At 36.6% G+C, this 25,994-nt stretch overlaps 1 protein-coding gene across 3 annotated transcripts in view; it reads left to right on the forward strand.

Moving 5' to 3' along the window:
- ZFHX4 (zinc finger homeobox 4) overlaps positions 1-25,994 on the forward strand; it is a 150,112-nt gene that overhangs the window by 48,723 nt on the left and 75,395 nt on the right. The window lies entirely within an intron of this gene.

Consider the following 25,994-nt stretch of genomic DNA (forward strand, 5'->3'; position numbering starts at 1 on the left):
CAGATGAATATAGCCAGTATTTTCCATCTCTCCATCTTTAATCTCTCCCACTTTAATTATAAATGCAGAACTTGCAGAACTTAATGGCGTACAGGTTACCACCTTCAGATTTGCTGTGAAAAGAGAGGTAAACCTGTAAAGTTTGATGAGAATGGAGCTGCCAGCAATATAGCTGTCTATCCATTGGCCACTTTTTCTGACAGCAAGTATTTTGCAGATGCAGTTTCAGCTCTGTTCCAACTCTCTCAACTTGCCTCTAGTTGCACTTTTCGCTCTGTTTCAACCTATAAAGACTGAAATGAGTCAGACCTCAATTCTCTCTAAAACCTCACATACATAATTCAGATCAGCTAACAATATCCTGGGCTAAACATCAAAAGATACTGAAAGCTTGTGTTTTTAGAGACTGGTTGGCAAATGAAGAATCTGTTTTCTCATTTTCTTGATCAAAAACTTCAATTTTGATCATTCCACCAATCATTAAGTTGCACTTGCCCTTCAGTTTCTTACAGGGTAAGGGGAATACAAGGTGGCCATGCTAGGAGAGTTTTTTCTTAGAAAATAAATTTTGATGGCTTGGGTAGCACTACTATTTATTAATGTGCATTTACTTAGCAAAGCAAAAAAAGGTTGTGTGTGTGTATATGTGAAGGGAATCTTATTAAGTCTAAATAAATAGACTGTAGAAACCATGGTGATAACTTTACATTTTGTAAAGCCTTTATTCGGAGGCTTTCAAAATGTTTTAAAGATTTTAATTAAATTCAGTGCTCCTTCATTCTGTGTTAGCCTAAGTGCATATAGGGCCATCTTCATGTACATCCTGGTAGAATTGAAGAAAGCTCATGTTCAACTGTGTGCAGCAGCAGTGCACTGCAAGTATTTTCAAGGCAGGTGAAAAAAAAGCAAAAAAAAAAGCCATGTTCAAGTGAAACTGCACAGGGAATTGCCTGTAGGTAGGCAAAACATAATTACAAGTTGAAATTTAGCCAAGACATTTGTCTTAACACTCTTCCTCCTTTGAAAAAAATGTGCCACGTACTTAATAACTTTATTAAGTACAAGCAGTTGTGAAATCTGTTCTTTGTTTCAACCAAAAGGAAACATTTCCTAACAGGATGGTGCTGTTAAACCAAGCTAGGGCACTGACTCATTACTAATTTAGACAGAGAGCACCATCAATGAATTACCAAAACTCTTTTTTGTAGCTGGTGTTTTCCTTGGAGATCTCCCCTCCGAGTTCTGACCCTGCTTTAGCCTGCGAGATCTGAAGGGATCATAGCACAAGGTGGTATGGCTTAGGGCTGTATATAAAATGATGAAGGAGAGAGTGAAACCCAGCCATGTGCTCCCTTTACTTGACACTGTAGTAGGAGAGGGGGCGGCATTCAGGGAAACTCAGAGCTACTCTTTTTTTTTTTCTGCAGTAAATAATCAGCCTGTGAAATTCACTGCTGCAGTGGGGGGTTATCCGGATAAACAGTTTATCAGGATTTTTAAGAAGGATAAGAGCATGAACATTAATGATGTTTCTGATTATGTGGGCTAAAACAAAAAGATACAAGAACGTTTAGTTCTCTATTATTATTGTTAAAGTCAAGATATAAACAGACTGTCTTCCAGGGTCAGGCAAGGATCCCTCATCGCACTGCACATTCATTGCGGCTCTCTAAGGGCTTTTATTTGTACCCTGCTTTTTTGTGGATCTGACATTAGCTGTGTGCACAGAGAGCATGGGGGAACACCTGGGCCAAGGGGCTGATTCACAGTGTTGCTCCTGCGTTTCCATCTCTCTGTCTCCCTCAGTGACTGTTTTCAAAGGACAACATTAGACTTCAAAAATGAATACGAGAACTGAGTGTTTCAAATGTAAATAAGATGCCTTTCTGTTCACAATTTTAGTCTCACTAAGGAAAGGTACTACTCCAACAGTAAACAACTGAATCTGCATGTCTGGGTTATTTTGTTTTTCTTTGTCAGCTTATCACTCAGCGTGGGAGAGGATATGTCTGTGTCATAATTAGTGTTTCATTTATTTAATTTGGAAGTACAAACAATAGACAGAAAGGGCCATTTGACAACTAATTAATTTGTTTCTGCTTGAAGAGCATGACAAAAAGTTTGCCTTTAGATGAGCATTCATAGACTGTGGGTTTGCATTTGAGTAATAATTCATCAGCATTTCTCCATAGGTAATTTGATATCCTCAGTACAACATGTAAAGGTACAGGATTTGAATACATTTTTTTAAATTTGGATGACTAATGGAAACTCTCTGATCATTCTAAGACCAGTTATGATTCAGTACCACACAAGATCTCTCCACGTTTCTAGGAAGCCCAATTTTATTCCACCTCTTGGAAGAGGATGAAGCATCTGCAGCCTGGTTCCAGTGACAGCTAGTTCTGCAGAACCCACGTGGCACCATGTGAGATAGGCCTTGACTCAGGTTATTGTTTTTCACAGCAGTTTTACAGGCATCACAGTAACGTGCTACCTCTGTGTGCTAGCTGTTATTAATTGTTCTGTACACTCTGCTCCGAGCAAGGATTAGGAAGACAAACTCCAGTGTCGTGAACGTTGTGAGCAGAATAAACAATCCAGGCCTACAGAGGCTCTGTGCTGATAGCTGTCTGTGTCCTGACACAGCATCTCTCCAACCATGGCCAGTCAATCTGTGTGTGGAACCCAGGTCTTAAACGGAATAGGGGAAGCAGGGGTACCCTAGTCCTCTGCAGGGATTTGTCCCCATACAGGGCTAGGAGATGGTAGGGCATGCACTTGGACTCTCTGCTAGGAAGCACTGTAATACAGACAGAGTATGAGAGAGCAGAAGATTTGAATTGCAATAGAGGGATCAGTCTTCTTTAGGGAGAGGCATGTTGTTCAGCATGGTATTTTTCACATTTCCCTGTTTTCTTTCCCTGCAGAGTATTAATAATGTATTGGAGAATTCACAGACGTTAGTATGTCAGTGGGACTAGAAGAAAAGCTGTAGGAGGGAAAGGTTTTGCTTGACCCAAAAGAACAGGAAAGCTTCTTCTGGTAGAAAAAAAGAAAATACATTGATTATTTGAGGAAAGACCTCAAAGGGAAAATTGAGATGTGATTTTTTCCAGACATCCAGGCTGTGATGGTAAGAACTACAGAGGAAAAAACGTTACCCCAAACAATACTGGGCAGACCCTGGAAGGTAAACCAATGTGGAAGTCAGTCAAAGGCTTTCAAATAAAAGCTTCTTCAAATAAAGTCCAAGTAGCAAGAGAAACAAGACTACTGCAAAGTGAAAATGAGAATGAAGCAGTTTTATTAATACTGTTCAGTGAATGAACTAACATTTAATAGGTTTTAACATATCTTCTTCACATATCTCTGCAAAGAACTGTAGTTAGTAATACTGGTATTACAAGTTAGTGATTGTAAATATTAATTATAATAACACTGTAATGTAATCACTGTAATGCACCTTTTAAAATCAAATATCCTAGTAGCGGAATCAGATTTTTCTTTGTTATTTCTAGTCTTAACCAGAGGTGTGTAGAAGGGGGAGGGAATAAGGATTATTTTAATCCCCAAATCAGACATGGGTATGTGAGTGGGCACTGGCATGCAGACCAGCTAAATCTAGTATTTTGAAGCAATGTATAGTAGCTCCAAGTGTGGATGATGATAAATAACATTGACCTAAAACAGGAATGATTTTAAGCCACCTTCACTTATCCAGCTTCATGGAGGTCTGGAAATAGAAGTTGATTTTACTTTGCATCACTGTGTATATGGGTCATTAAATGATTTAATATACTTAGAAGTGAGATGCCCATTCTCTTAGTCACTTTTTTCCCTTTGTATATTTTTTCCCTTTTCTTGTATATTGTCACAATAGCCTAGAATAAATTAAAAATTAACATGTAAATGACAATAAAAACAGAACATAAAATAGTATTTACATTTATTGATCACTTTCCCATAGCTCTGAACCACAGCTGTTTGAAACAAACAAGCATCTTCCTAACTCTCTCCTTTTTACAACTGTCCTTTGAACTGGGGATTCAAACCTGAATTAACACAGTGGCATTTGGAGACAATCTCAGGGATACGAGAGTTTCACTGGATGCTGACACAGTTTTTGAGTTTGGTTGCTTTGTTTTGGTTTTTTTTTTTTTTTCCGTTGTGTGTAGTTTTTTTTTTTCCTTTTCTTCATTATTTTTTTCTCTTCTATAACAGTGGTACTTTTAGTTTTTGTTTGAAAGATTTTGGTACTTCAGACAAAGAGGAAGCTTTTGTCTCAGTTCAGCCCCTTCAATAGAGAAGGATTATTTTCCAAAACATTTTAATTTTTTAATAATCAGCAATGAGCCAGGCTTTTAGGAAATAGGGCTGATGTAGCCATTTTATAAGTAATAATATAATGAAATAAAACTTCTCAACCACCTCTTCTATGTTACGCAGTAGTAGTAAGTGGAGTTTCTTTTTTTAAGCGCATGCCCAGGTCAGATTCTTTTCCCCTCAGTGTTTGTTATTAAGAGTTTATCTTCCAACTGTTACAAAATATCATGGTCCCCAAAAACAAAAACTCAGCAAGGAAAGCTCAACTGGTATGAGATGTGCAAATAAGACACTGGTTTTCCTTTTTTTTTTTTAAATGGAAATGCCAGATGACATATCCAAATAAGCACTTGAAATACACTTGGTAAAAGTTTATTAATAGTTGCCATTGCTACAAGTCCTCATGTGTGCCCCTTTGAAAAACAGTGGTCACTTATTAAAGACTAGAGACAGAACATTTTCTTGAACAAAGTTGTTAATAAAGCACATCAAGACTTGTTTCAATAAGTATTGGTCCATGAATACCTCATGTGCTAATTTAGGGTTTAGAGATATTTAGTCATACAAGCCCTCCAGTCTGAAATAGGCATGTACCTTATTATTATTATTTAAACACTGGCCTTTTATATTTAGAATATATTTATAAAACATATTTGTCCTCTTCATAAAATTAAAAACATCTGCTGTGGCTTTTCAGTTAAAATGCTGTGGACTTGAAAGTCTGGTGGTAGGTCAGTCTGCCATTTTGAATGGCAATTAAGCTGACAGTGCACCCTGTACTAGTGAGACTGTGAAAACAAACAAAAAAGGCAGATGGTTCATTTAGTTTAGTAATTGTAATTTGTTGTTCATTAAAAGCAATTCCCACACAGGCATTCTCTATGCAGATGGAGTATATGGAAAATTTTATTCTGCCAACCTGTCGTAATAATTATTTTTGTTAGTGTAATTTGCACCGACATTTGATAGGCAGTTGATTAGAGCAGTATGGTTTCGTCAGAATTAAAATTAATTATAAATTTTGCTGCTTTCATTAGTGTGCTTTTATAACTATCATGACCAAGCAGCAGGGGTTTGGCTCTGAAATACCGAAAATCACAGCAGCATTTGTTGTGTGGAGCTTTTTTCCTTGAGATGACTGAACCTTTTATTAAGGGTTTTTGTTTGAGGTTTTTTTTAAACCTACAGAGGATGAAAATTAGTGGCAAAACTGTTAGGATAGTTCTAAAATATGCTTGTAATGGAGGAATGTACAGAGTTTAAATTCAGTAACTAAGCTGGAGATGTTTTTCAGTTTTCTTATATGTAGGGATTGCATTGTAGCTCCACACATTCTGATAAGTAGAGAGAAACCTTATTGTCAGTAATAGAAATGCCCTTACTGATAAAAAACCTTATTTGCTAATAGGTTTTTAACATGGATTTTGTCTTCCCTTTAGAGTATAAAATTATGTTAAATAAACTTCAAAAGAAGGAACGTAGTGCCCTCTTTATGATTATAATTACAGAGCTTCTTATTTTGATAGTCATGATAAAATAGTTCTCTTCTAGATGGCTCAAATTGCAAAGAAATTATTCAAAAATAAATATTAGAACATCTTGGTACAGACATAGACAACTCTCACGGCAAATCTGAAGGACTGAGTGCAGCATAGATATTTTACCTCAGTACATAGTGTAGCACTTCTATCAACCTGCAATATTAGGAAGTAGATAAATATTGAATGTAAAATACAGGATACAGTTCTATGAGATTCAGTTTGCTTTTATTGTTTATATCCTGGTATTTTTGTTGGTTCATCTGTGAGGGTTTTTTCTCCATTGCAGTTTAATATTGGTAAGGCAGCAGAACAGACAGTGAGGGTTGATGTCCATGTCCTATTCAAGTCAGGGGCAGCTCCATCATTAATTTCAGTTGCTCCATATAACCTATGGAAAAAGCTAATATTTTAGAGAAACAGATGAATAAGGTACAATCAGTACTGGTTTACAGTTTTTTTTCTTTTATAGACTAGGGTTATTGTATGTTGTAATTCTGCTTCGTCTGAGGTACAGTATCCTCTGGAGTGTAATTCCCCTTAGAGTTCCCTTAGACTTTTAAGTCAGAGCATGCTTGACCTACTAATTTTCATTAATACATTTTCTCTCAGAATCTTAAATTTATAGAATTATCTATATCTAGGAATCGGGCTGGGAAAAGTAGAGAAACTCTTCTGGTTTGTAACTTGACTCTTGTTTCTGCAAAATATGAACAAGACAGTGTTTATTGTAGTCAGAAAAATAGTTGGCATGATTGTGCGTAAGTGAAGAATCTCTGGATTGTCTCAAAGTGTTAGCTGCCCATTTGCAGACAAGCAAGCTTTTAGTGTGCAATTTAGGTCAATGGATAGAGGGGAGAAGATGTGTTTAGGCGACAGATTTTAAATCACCATAATATAAATATGCTTCCCTTTTCATCCGGAATTTGCTTTCTTTCAAGGTAATTTAGTGGAGCAGACATGCACTTATGCCTGTCTTTGTAATTTTAGGGATTAGGATAGTGAGGATTAAATGCTGACCCTTAATCTTCAATATCAACTTTAAGAGCGAAATATAATATGCAAATGGAATACCTTCATTTTGTGTTTATATATTTTAATCTCTGTAATTTAGTTTTAAGAAGATGGAAACTCATCTTTGCCTTATTTATTTTGAATCCCAAAGCAAGATGCCATTAAAATCTTTATCCCTGTATCTTAGAGGATAAATGTTTATCCTTTAGGGATTAAAATATAATTTTTTTAAAAAATGAGTTTAACCTAACACTCTTACATCAATCCAAGAGTTTTGTGTGTCTGATTTAAATGTATCCTTGAGTGTCATGTCAAACACTGATAATGGGAAAAAATAATTCAATGTTTATTTTCAAAAATCAGTGAATGGAGTTTGCATTAACAGAAATCAATTGGTTACTGTACCATAGATCAGTTTTGATCTATTCATTCTAAGCCTTTCCTGAAAATTCTGGATATATTCAAAGTACAGAACTTGAAGAGAGAGAGAGAGAGAGAGAGTATTTATAAAGATTAAATATTCTGCAATTATAAACTAGTAGGATATCTCAACCACTACAAATGATTGATGCAGTATTAAGGAATCAGATCAAAATGAAAGATGAAATATAAAAAACTGGCAAAAAATGTATTTTTGAAATAGTCTTGTTTTGGTACTAATATTAGCAATGTAAAGTGTAATTAAATACTTGAACCAATTAGATTTATATTAGATTGTAAAAAAAAGGTTTATTTTGACATCACCATTCCTAAAACATTTTTCAATCAGGCTGTCTTATTGATTGCTTTATTATCTGCATATCTCCTTTCTCTACTTTTGCTGATTTTAATTAATGTGGCACTTTGAAGGTCTTGAATAATTTTCATCTTATTTGAGATTTTTTTCGCACTGAGGATTTAGAACAGTCGAGTATGAGCTGTACTTTAAAAGTCTGTATCATTAAATGGTAAATGAATAATAGCAATGCACCACATTCCAGCCCAGTGAGTCATCATCCAAGGACCCTATTCTGACAAGAATAGTCTTACAAAGAATACTTTCTTCTGCCACAATCTTTCAAGTATTTTGGTGGCTTGTCCTTTGGAGAGTAAGGTACTGCCCGAACCGATACAGTTGTCAGAATATGGATCAGTGAGGATATTGTGAGAGCTGAAACATAGCCTGAGCGATATAAAGGTAAATAAAAATCTTACATACTGACTTTGTTTCTGTTATGGCTTTAGAAGTGGCATTGGATTGCTGCACATGGTTTGTTAGGAATCACCTAAAACTTCTAACTGTTATTTACAGATTAATTCCCTTGAGAAAACTTGAGGCAGCAAATGACTGTTCATAGTTCTGTCTCTGTGTCTTTGGGATGCTTTCTGGCCCTGAAGTGACTCCGGGGAAAATTGAAAATTGGGCCTTTTACCTTAAGGATAGAAGCTTGTTAACATGTCTCTCTCTTCCTTAGACCTTATAAGGGTGAGAAGCTGATTTGTGTCCTTATCATTCCTAACACTTCTGTAAAAGCCAGAAAGATCTGTATTTTACAATAAATGAGATTTTTTATTAATTTCCCCAATTGTATTGAATGGGAAAGACCATACTGCAGAGCAGAAGTACAGTTTAGTCTTCATTATGGTCCAGTAGAGACCTAACAATTGCCAAGAGATTCAGTCCTGCTGTACTGATCTGCACCTGAAAGATTTTGAAAGTACTCAGCAAGAAAGGTCAAGAAAAAGAGATATTACATGCTATCCTATTGTCAAAGGTAGCCAAGAGGCATATATAGTATTTGAAGGCCCATTAAAAATGGTAACTTTGCATGTCAGTAAGTCATCTTGGCAATTTGTATTTATGCTAGATTTACTAGCATACTTCAATAGGCCTCAGAATATCTGATAGTGGACAGTTAGTCCCTTCATCATGGATCATATTATACTTTCTAAAAGTTTATCTGTGTTAATGGAGTATATCTGGAGGATCACACACTGTTACAGATGACATATCTGGAGGTGGATTTTTCTTGATGTTTTCTGCTAATTTGATGTCATATTAGGCATAGGATGTCAGCAGCAATGTCCTCCTGTGCAAAAGGAGAATCTATTTTAACTGTGTGTTGGTGTTGATTGCTCAATGTGTTTTTGTGATGCTTCAGTCAAATCTTTCATGTGAGTGTCAGGGATATTCTTTATATATTTCAATGGTGTTAGCTCAAATTAAAGCTATATGTACTAAGGTAAATAAGTGAGCTGTCTCATATATGGATATATGGGTAGCACAAGTTATGTGGGTAACCAAATGTACCTGACAGACCAACAGTAGTTAAAAAAATTAGATGTGTTTTATGGAATAATCAGTAACAGTCATTAGACAGTAAAAGGTTGCAATTTTGCACTATATTTAAAATAAAGGTATCTGCCAGTATAACAACGTGCTGTTCTGAGTTTCTAAACTGAAAATAATTTTTCTTTTTTTAAAAGAAAAATAAGAACTTTTTCCTTATTCCATCCTTATAATATTTTAAGCCCCAGTGGTTTGGATCTAAAAACACTTTTTAAAATTGCATAAAGAAAAATGATGAAGGAAGTTCTGCAGATTTCTCAACTCAATCCATTTTCTGGAGGAGTACAGCTGATACCATGATGGTGTTGGTACCTCACAGAAACCGGAGAATTTTTTTGTTGCAGCAGCTGGATGCTGTGGTCAAGGGACTTCCACTGACACCAGCTCATGATGCTCAGAGTTATGAAACTTGCCTAGAGCCTGCTGTTAGACACAGTCAGGAGGGAGAGGCAGAAACTGAGACAGCATGTAGATACCAATATTTTAGTTAATGGTTTTGATGAGAACATGTTAGCTACTACACTTTAGGCATGACATAACCAAACAATATAAACTTTCACATTGGAACCTTGCCTAGTTAAAACCTAAGATTTCTCTGAAGGTTTAACTCAACCTAGCTGAGTGAATGGCTTTTAAGTTGGGCTAGGAAACAGATTTTGATGTGTTAGAAATCCCCATCTAAAGAAATTCTTAAAGATTCACATAGATAGGAACTAGCAGCAGCTGCAGGGTCAAGCGCATAAGTGCTATTTACAGGAAAATTTGCTAAATAAGTGGGCAGCTGCTTTCAGCATTAGCTGCCATTTTTCAGTGGTCTTCACAAGTGGCTGTGAGTAGAAACATTACTGTTGCCCTTGAGGGAAGTGCACAAGAGATGCTCATTTGAGGGCATTAGGGCTGATTGTACAGTAGGTCCCTCAGATGGGACCCAGCTGGGTGATGGAGCCAAGCTCTGCACCAAACCCTGGTCCTGCCACAGCCTGTTGATGTTTGGAGGCTCAGGCACCTGCACCTGCTGGCTTTGGCTGCTGCAGGTTGTCACAGGCATTTGTAAAGACACAGATCTTCAAAGGCAGCTCAGATTTGTCACAGATTTAGGGAAAGGCTGCATTCAGGTAACTTTTTTTTCTGGAGGAAGAGAAGGAAAAGCAGCGTGAGTGCCACACAGAAGCACACACAGCTGTGATGAAAAGCAGTCGTGTTTGTGCCTGACTTGTGGATGTGCTATATCCCCAAATATCCATACATTACAAGTGTAAAAGCCTTAAAGCAGGTATGTCCATCCAGCCCCAGAATGTATCTGTGTGTATCCCTACATGCTGTGGTGAACCACTGTAGCCTTGTCCTGTCTCCGGCCTTACATCATTACCACTTATCCCAGCCCCACTTTCTTCAGGCAGTAGGAGAGCTGGATGACTCACTGGCCTTATTAGAGTAATTGGAGAACTTTAAGTCTCCTAGCAAAATGTCCAAAGTCACTGTTACATAAAAGATAGGGAAAGCAAGTAACAACAAAATACTTTGGCCTAATAATTTCTTCTAATCCCTTAGACACACTGATTGTTGGGATAGTCTCCATGGCACTAACCACCAAAAGTGCATGAAATATTTGTTGAGGAGTAATAGCTCCTTATAGAGTTCACTTCCAGTGCTCAAAAACTGTCCTCTCAGAAACAAGCAACAGCCATTATAACCTCTGGGACTGGTCTTGCTGTAAAATCAATATTTGAAGGTAATCACTTTATATCTGATGCATGAGCCCTGGTGATTTTACTGGCTGCCTGTTGTTAATATGGACCACTGCCTAATTGTCATTCCAGAAGAGGATCCAGATGTCCCTTACTCAGGTCCCTCCAGTCCACCATGGTTTTCATTACCAGAAAAAAATTCCTAAAAGGTGATAGCATTTACTGTTAGAGGCTGAGCAGGAGAAAGGCCATCCCCCTTGCACCTTTAGGCTAGTGAACAGATTTTAAAATTAACACCTCTCCTCAGCACCACAGATGCATGTGATTTCATCTGCTGGTCCACATGCAATCCCCCTTGAATATGCTTAAAGTCCTGCAAGCCTGTATCTTTTGCCATAAAATCTCAGTTGTCATGCCTCTGCAATGGCATAGGAATTTTTTTTTCAGCATGTTGCTAATGGAAGGTGTGAATGGGATATTTGACTCCTGACTTCCACAGCTGTATTCCACACGCAGTATTCAGATACCAGCACAAAAGGTATATGTGAAGAGAGGAGAAATTTACTTTAGCATTATTTTCAAAAGATACATGTCTTTTTAATTTATTATTATTAATTTCCTTCCCATGGAATCACTTCAGTAATACCTGTGAGTCTAAATTACCCCACAGTACAAGAAGATCTTGAGGTATTTAAAATCCACCCATGTGCTTGCTGTAAAAGACTCCATAAGTGTGCTTTGTAGTGTTTTTCATAGATATCATTGGCTGTTTGACAATTGCTCTTTGAGATTGTCTTGTTACGGAGTAGGTAAAGATGCAGCTAACACAGATATTGTAGACAGCTTTTTAACCCTAGAAACCACTCCTGTTTATATGAAATTTGAATTTTTTTGCTTGAATTTTATTCACTGCTAAAAGATGATAGTGGCCTTTCAAGCCATGATTTGGTAGAGATATCCAGAGCCCTAATAAACTTCTAACTTCTGTTATAGGTAACATTTTCAAGAATGTATTCTCTCACCTCAAATTATGTTCATCTATGCTGGATATTCTTCCCCTCCTGTTTTTTAAACTAGACTTTTTGAATAATAGGTAAAGCTTGTTTTGCAAGGATTAGATTTTCTGAGAATTCATAGTCATTATTTTTGTCATCTATGGAATACAAGTAGTCCAGTGTTTTATTTAAAAAAAAAAAGACCTTAAATAACTTTAAAAGTTATGAGGACAAAAGACTTCTCTTAAGGTGGGGGAGGGGCAGTGCATGTGTTTAATACATAGTCCTGAGCTTTCTGTATATTTAAAGTAGATATATACCTTGCTGCTATGAATCTTTGACAATGTGCCAAGTGTTGCATTGCCAAAGGTATAGCATTTCATTTATTTCTTTAGGCTCAATAGCGGTTACTGGTAACATGTGTTTGTAGGGTGTCAGTTCTGATGGAATTTTTTTACCTGGCCTGTTTCCAAGTAATGTTGGTATGTGTTTAAAATGCTTTAAAAATAAATCAGACTTTTGTATTTCTGCAATAGAAATTCCAGGAAGAGTGATAAAGGGGGATTCACTTGCCATCACATTTTTTAAATCTATTTTGTTTATGGAAAGGGACTTTGGTCTTTCTATTTCACTTTTCATTAAGCTAAAGCAATGTAATAATCAGGAATAAGTAGTTAAGACAAATATATAGTATTTTAAAAGAACTTTAAATAAGAAAAAATATTTGCCTCTGTTTGCAGAACATGCTTTAAATGTTGCTTCCCTTGTGTAGTTTCTTTCTCTACCAGATTGGATATTTGTGTATTGCATCCCTGCAGACGTTCTTCTGTGGCTCTGAAATTTTTGGTGGGTCCTTTCTGAGACATGGAGACTTAGCAGAGACCATCCTTTTTCATACTAAGACTTTAAGTTGGTTGCTGTGCACATCTAGGATCTGTTCTGGGGGAGACATTGGACACATGTTGGATGTGTGATAGTTAAAGATGCTTAATAATACCATTCCCAGTAATTCTGTAAGGATTCCCAAGAGAAAGGAATAAGGCTGTGAAAAATTCGAGTCTGTGGGTCCTCAGGACATTGCAGCCAGGGAGAACCTTCTGTAAGTGGAATTAAGATGCCTGCTGGGAGCAGAGTGTCTGCAGCAGCACTTGGATCCTCTGATCTCTGCGTGCTTTCCCCAGGTGACAAACTTCTCCCTCACTTTGTGGGCATCTGCTACCCTGGACTCTTTCTCCTGTGGATGAATATCTAAATCTATCAGCCTGGTAAGGTGGCCAGCAAAAGCTTGCCAGCACTTTGTACCAGCTGTTGAAAAGAAGTTGCTTAATGCAGTTGCACTGGTTCATATACCTTACACCTGCATTTACAGGGGTGCTGAGCACCTTCAGATGCTAGTCTGCTTTGTTTATTCTTTGTGAATATTTGGCCTGTACTATCTCAAGCTGAGCTTCTAAAGCTGAGCATACATCCCTCAAAAAAAAAAAGAAAAAAAAAACCAACAACCTATCTGTTTTTTGGAAAATAACAGGCAAAAACCATGAGATACTGATAAGCCGGGTAAAATTCCGTGTCAGTTATTTTTAAAGCAAAGAGATATTAAAATTTGGCATTTACTTTTTTCTGCCATGGAACCTCTTGTCTTTTTTTTAAGGAAAGAGAGAGTTTTTTCTTGAGGATAGATTTACTGGTTTTCCTGTACTGTGGTAGCATTTTCTTTTTTCCCCCCGAAGGATGTTCAAATTTAGAATTATTTTATAGTTTTATAGCATAACTCATTAAGTATTTATAAAGTGAAACAATGCTGAAAAAAATAAGCATTTGCTATTTGGTATTTACTGTGACTAAGCAGTAGCAAATATTTACTGCTACATTTGGTTCCAAGTTCCATTGTATATCTGGAAGCTTGATAATAACAGTTCATATTTTCTTACCAAACTGATAATGTGTTATTAATTCAGATGAAAAAAGAGGTAGCTCTACCAGATTCTTCTGTTTTGTCCCAGGTTTGAAATTTTATGAGAACCAGACTACACATTCCTCTGCTGTTAGACAGTATTATTTTCAGAGATGCTAACCTGTTAGTGATTAGCCCAGACTAGTGTCTTGGATGCTTGTGGTATCAGAAAGCCTTTCCCTGAGGACTTTTCTGCTCCAAAGAGAATTTCCACATCTGAGCTTGAAAAAGATGGTCTGAACCTGTGCATATTCCCAACTAAGGGTCAAATCCCATGAGTCAATGGGAATTTTGTCTGAGTGAAGACTGCAGGATTTGACCCTTCAGGATTTATTTGTTTCTTGTACAGATGTTTAAGTAATTTAAAATTACGTAGCCCAATGTTCAAAGAATTAGCTGCCTAATAGAATTTTTGCTTCTAACCCCAGCTAATTCACTGTCTCTGCTTCTTGGTGTCTTTGCACTTAACTCATCCTATATGGTAAATTAAGGAAAATTCAGGCTTCCAGTGACATGATTATCAAGGAAAGTAAATTACAAATTATCACAGACTGTATGTGGCCCAAAAGGTCATTTTAGATTTATTTGTAGAAAATAGCTATCATCTTTATGATATTACTATTGGTAGTGCCAGAAGGCAATTTGTTTCCTATATTTCTTTGTTGCTCTATTCAAGATTTTGCTCAGTGATCCTGATCATTGCCTCTGTATGTTTGATTGCTTTTACTATAAATGTGTATTTTTAGGGACCCATCTATAAACTTTTAATACGTGCTTCCCTCTGCAGCCTATCACTTCAACTCTTTGTTTTGTCTGGATGACAGCAACTATGATATTTATCATGGTCAAGTTTAATACAACAGTTTCATACAATCAGGACATCCCATGTGTTCTAACATTGATCTTATGTTTGTACATGCAAATTAAATACATACTTTCTGTGTATGTGCACTAAGACATGAAAGCGTATGACAACACGGAGTTATGCTTCATCACATGGCTACCTGATGCTGTTTTCTACTAATTTGGCTAGTGCAGAATGTTCTACAGAAATTCAGTATCTGCAAAGATATTAACAGGTTTCCTATTATGAATGCTCGTAGTATCTGTCTGTCAGGTTTTTCTGCAAACATCTTGATTAAGAAAAGGCTGTAGTAAACTGTATGAACTGTATGTGCAAAGTTGCTTATATTTGTTTGTGGTTTTTTTTTTTTTAGTGTTTGTATTGCAAACTCGTTGTGCTTTATAGTCTATTTATTTTGATAAGCACCTTCAATCTGGAGTGTATCTAGTACTAAAAGAAAAAACCCCTGCTGACCTGGCAGCAAGCAGCACCTATGAAAGGGGAAGACTAGCAGGAGGTGGCAATTCAAAGAAGTCAGGCTGACCCCTATCTCTTTAGTATCCCTGAAAAACTTGGTGGCAAGAAACAAATTATCTTCTTCCTCACTAGGTCTGCAGTATCAAACCCTCTGTCTGAACTGTGTCTTTGCAGCATGGAAATGAAACAAAAGATGAAAAGGTTGCGTGGAGAGGCATTAAAAAGAAAAAGAGATGGTGAATTTTCCCAGAAAGCCTTATAGGAAATTTAATTTAATAGTTAAGAACCTGGCTGCTAATTAGGAGGGGACGAAGAAAGAAGGAGAAAGAAATGGATTTTTGCTAGTTGATAGGCTTTAGTTTCTTTTCCTCACTCACCTCATTGCTTGGAGATAAAAACAATCACTTTTGTTTTTCTCCTTCCCTGTAAACTGTTGATATTTGCTACAGCCCCCATAAAACTTTTCAGCGCCCTGCTGAGTGTCTTTCATAACTAGTCATACAAAATGCCTTTCGTAATCTTTCTGCAGTCACAGTGGAGGAGAGGACACAACAGTACTAAAGCCATTGCTTCTGCTAAGGACAAGAGGAGACGGAAGCTGCATTTCTAAATTGGGCACTGTGTAGTTTTACTTATTGATTTACAGAGCACTTATTATCATAGTAGAACATTATAATGAACAGAGCTGAAGAGTGAACGTTTGTTGAAACATGTCTGAGGCATTTTCTACATGTTGCTTGAGGGATGAATTAATTTACATGATGTTTTACTTTTAAAATAATACAATTTATTATAGAAATCAAAATGTCAAATCTAAAGGCTCTTATCTGTGAGCTCTCATAAATTATTTCCTTGAAGCTTTTTTGGAGCAGGACTTTTCACATATTCCTCCCTCAAGCCTAAATTACACAAACAATAAGTAACAAGTTATTTTAAGTGTAATGGTAATTAACCATGAAAAAAGAAACTGCTTGTTTTGATTTTAGTTGATTTTTCCCTTAAGATAAAAGTGTCTCTTTGCTGTGGATTTCTGTTTCTTCATAATTTTAAGTTTTTGGGTCCTTTTTTTTGGCCTTTTGCCCTTCATTTTTTTAAGTGGATACTTACCTGTGTATGCCATTAGTTGAATGTCTCCCAGGCTGATTAGCCTCCTGTGTTCTTACAGTCTTTTGGCAGCAGCAGAATAGTGATTTCTGTTTGCATGCTGGTGAGGTTCTGGTGATGAGCCGTTAAATAAAATGATCTGTCCCCAGGCCAACCACTTGGTTCATTGCCAAACAGTAATCCAGTACAATTAAGTATCAAAGATTGGACTACTCCATTATTGCAAGAAATCTCACTGCAGGCACCTGGAAAAGCAGAGAATTCCAGAGGGAAAGAGTGATCGGGACATTTATTTTCACTGGGGTATACTAATTTCATTGGGGTTTGTTTGAACATAGGGGATTTGGATATCCATATATTTAAAATTAGCATTTAATTTTTCAATTTCAGCTTTATTTTCCATCCAAAGCTGGAGTTGAGAGAAGGAAGAGATGAAAGTAAAAAAGAACTGACTCAGTTTCTGAGACTACTTCTGCTGTTCTTGACTTCCTTATTAAAACACGGGATTTTATGGTCCCATTGTTTTTTCCTCTTCCATAAAAATGTTTTGTCAGTTGCTGCTGTCATACTCGTGCACACATTTAAGCATTTAGTAGTGGCAACAAAGCTAGAAATTTGACAAATTATTAGCAAATTGTTTTCATTGTTTGCTTTGCAATTCAGTGCTGGGAATGCTGGTGTTTTGTTCTACTACTGGCCTTAGAAGTAATTATTTTTCCTTTTTCAAAAGAGCACTGAATTCTGATGGGTGCAATTTTACTAGGATATGTGTTTTCTAACCACAACATTGTAAAACACACTAAAACTAAAGCAACATATTTCTAAAGTTCTGTAAATAGAGGAAATGGGCAAACATGTCAGGTATTTGCACATTTTGCAGCCAACCAGAGCTAATCAGATAGAAAATTGCACCTAATGAACATAAAGGAGTGTTTAAAATCTTATTCATATATAATAACTTCAGAAAATCCTGCCTTTTGTGACTTTGAGCTAGACTGATTTTGTAGGTGCTTTGAGGTGTTCAGCATGAAAGGGAGGAATTTGACCTATTTCTTCCCTGCAGAAACATAATAGTAGAACTCCCTAAAATCACAAGACTTTCCTTGTTTACTATACTTGAGAAAGTTAAAGGATACCTATCAATATAAGTATATATTAGATAAGTGTTAGCACAGTCCTCTAAAGGCATAGATAATATACAGGTTGCACTGATGGAGAAACTGAGTCACAGGATTGTCAAATAATTTATTATGTTTTACAGCTCAATCAGAATTTAAAATAGCAATCAGATATTCCCAATCATATTTCCAGCTGTGACTTGCCTCTCTAAAAGGCACTAAACTATAGCTCTGAGAAATATGAAAATATATGGGATAAAGAGAAGTTGGTGTAGTTTCACCAGGGGCTCCTCAAAGATCTGTGGAAGCCAGATCTCTCCCAAGGCAAAAATGAAAGATGGAAACAACCAGGAAAATTAAAACTCTTTTAAGACCTGGAAAAGTTAAAAGAAATGCAAAAGCAGAATGAGTTAATACTAGCCAAAGGAGCCAGGGGAAATAAGAACAGCATTTTAAATATATTGGAGAAAAAAAGAAATAATGGAATGAAAAACTAAGCTCAATAATAAATGAAGAGGGTGACAAAATGAAAGCTGGTTCTGAAATGGCTGATGCACTAAGCTACTTTCAAAATCAATCTTTGACAAGAAAAATAAAAATAGTATGGACATAATAGCTCAAGTAATTAAGACCTTTTCAAAATAGTTGTTGATAAAAAAGAGTAAGGCAATACTTAGAAAAGGAATAAAGTGAATCAGCAGGTCTGGATGATAAGCATGGTGTGGTCTTAAGAGACAGATAATGAACTTACATAATCACTACTAATTATTTCTGAAAAGTAAAGTACAATTGAGGAATTATCATAAGATTGGGAAAAAGCAAATCTAATACCAATCTTTAATAAAAGAAAGAAAAAAGAGTAATTCTGGTAATTACCACAGGGCTGCCTGTTGTTGTTTATAAAGCCTAGTGGTGTTATAGGAACTATACTGAATCTGCAAGAAACAATCTTTACCCCAAAACAATTTAATTTTTGACTTGATATGCCTTAGTCGAAGATGACCTAAAAGTAGAGAGGTTAGATGGATGAGAGGAGTATGAATACAGGGTTGGGTTGTTGGGATTTTTTTTGGTTCATTCTCTATGTGTACATATCTTCATGACTGCATAAAGATTTGTGGTCCATCTGAAATAAAAACAATGATTAAAAAACAAGATAACAAATATTATCGCTCTGACACTGAAGGTTTTACCCCATGGTTTCTCTTGTCTCCACTTGCTGAGCCCAAAGGCATTTTTGGGAGGCCAAGAATAACCAGGCAGGTGCTACTTGCCTCTTCCCTGCTGCTTGGTCCCTCTTTCTGACTCATGTGGAGGTGATAAGATGGAGCTGTTCTTCCAAGAGTGCTTGCCCATAGTTTGTCCCTGAGCTGTGCACACACACAGTATGGAAAAAAAGGTGAACAAGAAGATCAAGAGCAGAAGTGGTCTTCTAAGCTTGCTTCCCCATAGACTTCCTGGGTGGATAGTCTCAATCTGTCCTCCCAGTCCCTGGTCTCAAGAGGCTGTACCCAGGGGCTTCTGAGGTTTCAGGAAGAAGGAGAGACCATGCCATCTAGTGGAACTCCCTCCATTTTTTCCAGCTGTTTGAGAAACATGGCAGAGAACATGGTTGCTCGAGGTCCAAGTGAACCATGGACCAACCACTTCCTAAAGAAACACAGGAATGTTATGTTTCCAGAAAGTTTCCAGAGAATATGATGTACTGAGGGGACTAAATGTCTTTAATTGCAGAAAGTCAGGCAAAACCACGTGGAAACTGTGATTTAATAAAAAAAATAGTATGGAGGAAACAGCCTCACAGACCTTTGCTTAAATGAAGGATAGATACAGAATTTTGGAAAATGTTTTGGCCAGTTGAAATGACTGTGGGTGTGCCCACATCACCATGTACGTTTGTCATTTGGTTGCAGGAGTTCAAGTTGTATTTTGGGGATGGACTAAGGTATCTAGAGGCCTTCTGCAGTTATGAGTAGCATACTTAATTTGTTGATCCTGTGATTAAGGAAGGGGAGATAAACAGACCATTAATTAAATCTGCAGGTTGAACTAAAACTGGAAGGTGTTGCCAACACCAGCGAGGACAGAGTGAAGAGATATAAAAAGTGAGGACAGGTTAGAAATATGGAGAGGAAATCACAAAATGGGATTCAACCTAGCAAATGGAATCTGATACATCTGCTGAAATAATAATGCAAAACACAGGTACTCAGCAGTAGAAAGACGCTTGTAAAGAATTGATGTTAAAAAAAAGACTGGGGCGATAGCAAGCAGCAAATCTTGTACAAGTTTGCAATATGATGGAAGAAGTAACTGCTGCCCCACCCCCCAACAGTTTTATTCCTGCTTGCATCATGTTATAGATTAGAAATGGGATAGACCCCCTTTCTACAGACTATGATAAGATATAATACTGCTCACAGCTTTAGGCATGTCATAAAACAATAATAGATATGAATAGGTATAGTAATTGGAAGCTCTCTCTCATAGTGAAATGAGACTGGACAATGAATTTTGAAGCATATAATAGGAAGTCGTTCTGCACGGATGGATGAACGCTACTGTCTTTTTCAGCTTTAATTTTCATGTTTCCATATAAGGCGAGTAAAATGACAGTAGTTATTGTTTAACCAAGTATCTTTGCACACCAAACATGTTAATTTCACTTTTTTCTGGGTCAGGTATTTTGTTAACCATGACATCTTGGCACCAAATTAACCATAATAAACTGCCCCTAGCCCAAGCGGTTCAGTTCATTGCAAGGTGATCTGTATCAGGATGAGTTAGTTTTGTTTTCTGACACAGTAAATAAAAGTGTAACCAGAAGAAAAGACCATTTTAAAATACACTTATCCTTACCTGTATGCTTAGATTTTTGGAAATTTGCAGTCTGGATATTTTTCAGTTGCTCAATCAAAGGCCACATTAGGTGTGTGTAAACCTATCTATCTATCTGTCTGTCTGTCTGTCTGTCTATCTATCTATTCTATCTTTATACTAATATGTATGCTCTATTTTAAATAGTCCATGTGTGAAGCTTGGTAACTTACTCTGTAATTTGTGTAGGTGACTTCACTTACCCTTTTACCTAAGTCTGCTTTGGTGGAAGAGTGCTGTCTTTGGCAGAAGCAGAAAAACAGGAAATACTGTCTTTTGGAGCAATGACTCCTGAAATCAGGTGCAAAAGGATGAAACAGTTGCTGAATCCTTCTATAAGTACAGCCATTGCTCCAGTCATGTATGAGTGCTGCAGGCCTTTTGATTTTTATCCAGCTGATTTTCTCTTGTTTTGGTGATTCTAGAAAGTCAACCAAGTCCTAGTTGCCTTGGCCTTTTTGCCAATGTTCTATTTCTTATATCTAAATGCATGTTTATTGCCTAGAGTTAATACAACAGGTTGCTAGAGAGCCATGTCTTGCCTTTGTCCTTCACAGAACAGGAAATATCTGGATATTATCCATTATAATTTTTCATGCTACACCAACTACTTCAGAATATAAGTATGTGTGTTGACATATTGATAAGGAAAAAAATGGAGAAATATGTATTTCAGTAGTGTTTCTAATATAGAAGGAACCAACAGAGATTTTTAGTTACTAATGCCGTTGAAAATTCATTTTTATTAAAATGAAAGTCTCTACTGCTCTCTCTTTTACTTTATAAAAATATCTCTTAATATCAGCACAGAAATATACTTATTTGCTGACCTTCAGCAAAGATGTCAATACAGACAAATGCTCTCTCTAATACTGATTATTTTTCTACTGGTAGATGAAAAAGTCTAAATGCCTTATACCTTGTTGCTTGAGAAAGAACAGAAAGGGAATTTTGTAATGAAAAAAATATTCACTTTAAGAGGTTCTGCTAGTCTACTGATACTTTAACAGGTTTGGGTTTTTTTTCACCCTTACTTTGATATATTAGCAATGCACCTATTAAGACAGAGACTCTTCAGGTCCAGTAGCCAGGTTATATTGTTATATTAAGTTATTTTAGCTTAAATAAGCTAAAATCATGCAAAGGACCAAAATTGTAAGGGAATAATCCAGTATGTTCAAGCAATATTGAATAAAGCAGTAGTTGCTTGTTTTTGCTAACAATCAAATTGAGTTATAAATAAAGGACTAAGCTCACAGTGAAAAGTGTAAATTGAGATGAATATTTAGAAACTCTTCTTTTTTTTCAACAGTACTTGTGCTACATTTGTGTTCATAAATTTGCAGAATTTGAGTCTCCACCTCCTTGGTTGAATACGCATCTTAATACCTTGTTAAATCAGCTTGTTAAAACAGCTTTTGATGTACTGTGTTCATGTAAAGGTTTCCAATTTTTAAAATATATATGCTGGTGCACACACACAGCATTTAAGACCAGAACTAGGCTATTAAAGTTTCCTATTTCTCATCACGGCTAAAAAGGGCTGGAATTGCAGTTAGCTGTAGAATAAAAAAAGTAAGCTTCTTAATCAGTGGCTTTTTGACAGGCAGCCCTTGTAGGACTCTTCTTATCAGTGTATTTATTTTTGTGTGTATCTATTTAAAGAGAGAGATAGATTTTAGAGATATTGTTCAACTACAGAAGAAAAAATAATTAGGCTGGAGTTCCAAAAAGACTGGGTCAAGTCCTTACTAAAGGAGAGAGAAAAGAGCCAAAGTTCTAGTGTCCATTCACAGTGTTGTAGGTGCAGGTACCATAACTACACTTATGGGGTATGTGCAGCCTGAAAAACAGAAGGGTGGGAGAGCAGGTCCCTGAGGTTAGGTTCTTCCCATGCTCCGTTTCACCATCAACAAGTTGCAGGTCTACGCTGGCAGAGCTGGTGACAGTGGGATTTTGTGTGGAAAGAAAGGATTCAGAGATATGATGACAGCTGTGTATCTGTATATAGATTCTTCCTGCAGACATAAGTGGCTAGAAACTTTTTGGTGATAGAGATCATTTTAACTAAGGTGAAAAAAAAATGAAAACAGTAACAAAGATCAATGAAGTTCTGTGTTGTTTTGTTAGGGGAAAAACACCCTACAAATAGGGAAGATGGCTATTTTATAAGAAGGTTCAACACAGTTTTGTAATTGCCTTGCAGAACCACTGCTAATATTTTATTAAATAAGTATCTGTTTCATTATCTGTAGGATTGCTACTTTGGATGTTGGATTTAGAAAAACAGAGGTAACAGACAGAAACAGAATGCATGGCAAAGTATTTTCTTTATCAGCAGATTGCCTCTGTTGCAGTTATCCTAACTTCCTAGAGCTGGCTCACATTCTTGGTGGTATTTCCAGTTTTCTAATAGTTTCTGTCTCACTTCTGCCATTTTATGCGAAGTACAGTAAATGGGTGAGAAATTAAATAAATACCCAAGGGAGGATCAAAATAATTTATACTATGTCACAGACATTTCAAGTCTTGCAATCTCTGAGCAGCCACTTGCTGAGCTGAGTAGCTCAGAATGGTAAAGTATACTCTATAAATCAGAAATCCAAGTCAGAGTTTCTGAAAAAACATTATTTTGCCAATGTTTTTACTAAAAACAGTAAAAAATATGTAGTTTGACATAGGCCTTTTGCAGGCTTCAAGGAATTTGAGGATTTTGATAAAACAAACTTTATATAAATGAACAAGCCATGTACTTAGAAAGATCTATAGTTATCAAGCTGTCTAATAATGGTAATGGTATTTATGCAAAATACTTTGGCTAAACCCAAGATTTTACCAGGCACATGAAGCTATATGACTAGCAAAGTCTGGTGTATTTTAGAGGAATGTTTGTTAATTGTGTATACATATGAAATTAGTGACCACCAGAGGCAAAGAATGGACAAACTTAGAACCCCAAATCTTCCCTTTATCTATGGAATCAATAGATAGAATATTGCTGCATAATACTGTATTTCACAGTGGTCCTCGAGGCCATCATCTCTAGGAAGGAGGGAGACAGTGCATCCCCTTGCAGTGCAATCAGAGCAAACTCTGATGAAGCAAATATCCCAAACTCTGATGAAGCAGCAAATCAGTACCAGTTATGCTATTGGCTTTTTTATGATGTGAATGCATCTGGTAAAAATGATGCCTACAGATTAGCCTTTACTTAGGCCAGTGAATAATTGTTACAGGGTAGCAATTTCAGCTTATTATTCTAGACTTTTAAATTTTTTGATAAGTGGCACCTAGCAATAAAGTGTTTACTATTGTCTAATGCAGATACCATGTCCTTTGATTTGAATGCAACCTTGTTCAGAAGTATTTGACTGATAAAAACCATTAACTTTAACCCCAGAACTGCAAGACAGCAAGGAAATTATGCTTATTTTGCTTAGTTTTATACAGCATGGCTGGTGTCTGCTAATAACTGACTATCCAGCAAAAAGCATATAAGAGGATGTGTACTAAATGATAAAATTGGGAATGTGATTCAAGTATCATTTTGGGTGGAAAATCTAGAAATTTAAAATGCTTTGTGGTTCTAACATTTATTCTGCTTTCATTTCTACTGTACCTCGAATCAGCAGATAGAAAACCTTCTAAAGTTACGATTACCCATAAGACTTGTAAACCAGATTGAAGGAAGTAATTGGTAAACTGCTTAATCAAGCCTTGCTTGGAGGTGAATAAGGACTGCAGGATAGAAAATGTAGGCTGTGTAAGTAACCCAACAAGTCAGTAGAGTTCTTTTTTCTGAAAGAAACAAAGATAGCAGTAATTAATGACCCTGACTCTGTGCCAAAAAAGCTTTCTTCTGACAACTCCAACTTAATTAAAACTTAAGACATTTCAATGGCCTCAGAAAGCCCCTGATGGGGTGAACTCTTGCAAACTCGTGAGAAAATTTTGTAAATTAAAGGAAAAGATGTGTGTTACCACTGGTGCCATGACTCTAATCCCTGGCAGTCAAAGAATCTATTTAGCCAAAGCCTTTTCTTTTAACTGGCTCACACCTGCAGGCTTACTGGCACTTCCTCTGTACCAGAGAAGGCAGTTTTTGTGTTTTACGGAAGATCAGATAATAGGAGTCTTGCTGTTACTTTTGTTTTTGTGCATTGTTGATTAGGCTGTGAGTGTTGCAGGCACACTTGATATGCTTGGCTAGCTTGCGGGGGGAGAGCAGTGGCTGAATGCTTTAGGTGGTGCAACATTAGTGAGGATGGGCTGGCAAAAAACTAAGTTTATTGCAAAAGTGCTTCAAATTAAAACTCACAGTTGATGAGGCAAGCTGAATGACAGGGCCTGCTGTTTTTCACAAGTCTGAGTTACAAGGAACAATATTCTGCCCTGGACAGTGCTGGATTTAAACAAAATGAAATGTGGCTTTCAGATTCTCCTTGCTCCTTTATAATAATGTACTTTTTATTCATTATGGACCAACTGGTGTAAGAATGTCCCACAAATACCCTATATGGAAAGTAAAGCTCTGTTTGCACTGCAAGGAGACAGGCTATTTTGTGAGTTGACATGTGTGCTTTATTAATAAACATAGGATTAAATTCTAGAAATAGCAGCAGTTGAATACTAATTGGGCTAAATAGTTACTTGATTTACATAAGGAAAAAAAAGGAGTTTAAGTTCGTCTCCCATTCTGGAATGTGTGTTTGTGTGTTACATTGTGAGATCTCCCCCATGCTCCACCCCTTTTCTGTGGCCTTAGGCAAATCCATGTACCTAACTCAGTGAAGAAGGCAATATTCTGGGTTTCTTTTTTGTTTTTGTACATTTTGAAGTGATGTGCTGTCTGACTGGCACAGAAAAGCCTTGCTTGTGTAGGTCAAAGCTTGGGTATATTTTTTAGATATATATTCCAAAGGAAAGGATAGAGAGCTCAAGGTACTCAGGAGTCTCTTCCTTTGAACACTTCTCAAGATTTTTGATGAAGCTAATTATGATGTTCGTTTTCACAGGTGATGATCCATAACATACAGGTGCTTGGGCTGACATGTTCTTTTTTACTGTGGCTTAGGGAACAGTGGGGGAAAATACAGCTACAGACTTGTAACTTTTTCATCGATTGGCATTTAATTCACCACATCAAGCTGACACACAAAAAAAAAAAAAAAAAAAAAAGAAAGGGTGAAGAGAAAAAAGGAGCCTGTAGGAGTTTTCAAAAATATACTATATGTGTCATGTCTCCATAGTGTTGGAAAGATTCACCTACCAGTTTGTTAGTAACCACTTTCAGATGTTAAAAATGGGGTGGAGAAGATGGAGGGGGAACAAGGGGCAGAGGAAGGTAGAAATCAACGTTTGATCCAATACAGAAACTATTGTCTGCAAGAATTTCAGGATACCAGCTGTAATCTAACTAATCTTAGTCCAAATAAATACCACCTGTACCATTTGATATCTGAAGGAAAAAGCAGCCCAACCTAATGTATTAGAAAGACTCCTGGAGTTGTACTGAACTCTCACCAATAACGTGATTATTTTTGCAGTATGTTGCCATTCTTATTTTTGGAATATATTTGTTGTGCCTGTGACATGGAAGTACCTTAGTTTAAGTAAAATATGTATTTAAAAAATAAACTACTGTAACGAATATGTTTGGGAGTTGTAAAAGTTTTCCATTGAAAAAATCAGAATTTAAAAGGATCCTGTTACATGCTGTGGGCAGAAATC

This window comes from Molothrus ater, chromosome 1 (assembly GCF_012460135.2).
Source record: "Molothrus ater isolate BHLD 08-10-18 breed brown headed cowbird chromosome 1, BPBGC_Mater_1.1, whole genome shotgun sequence".
NCBI lineage: Eukaryota > Metazoa > Chordata > Aves > Passeriformes > Icteridae > Molothrus > Molothrus ater.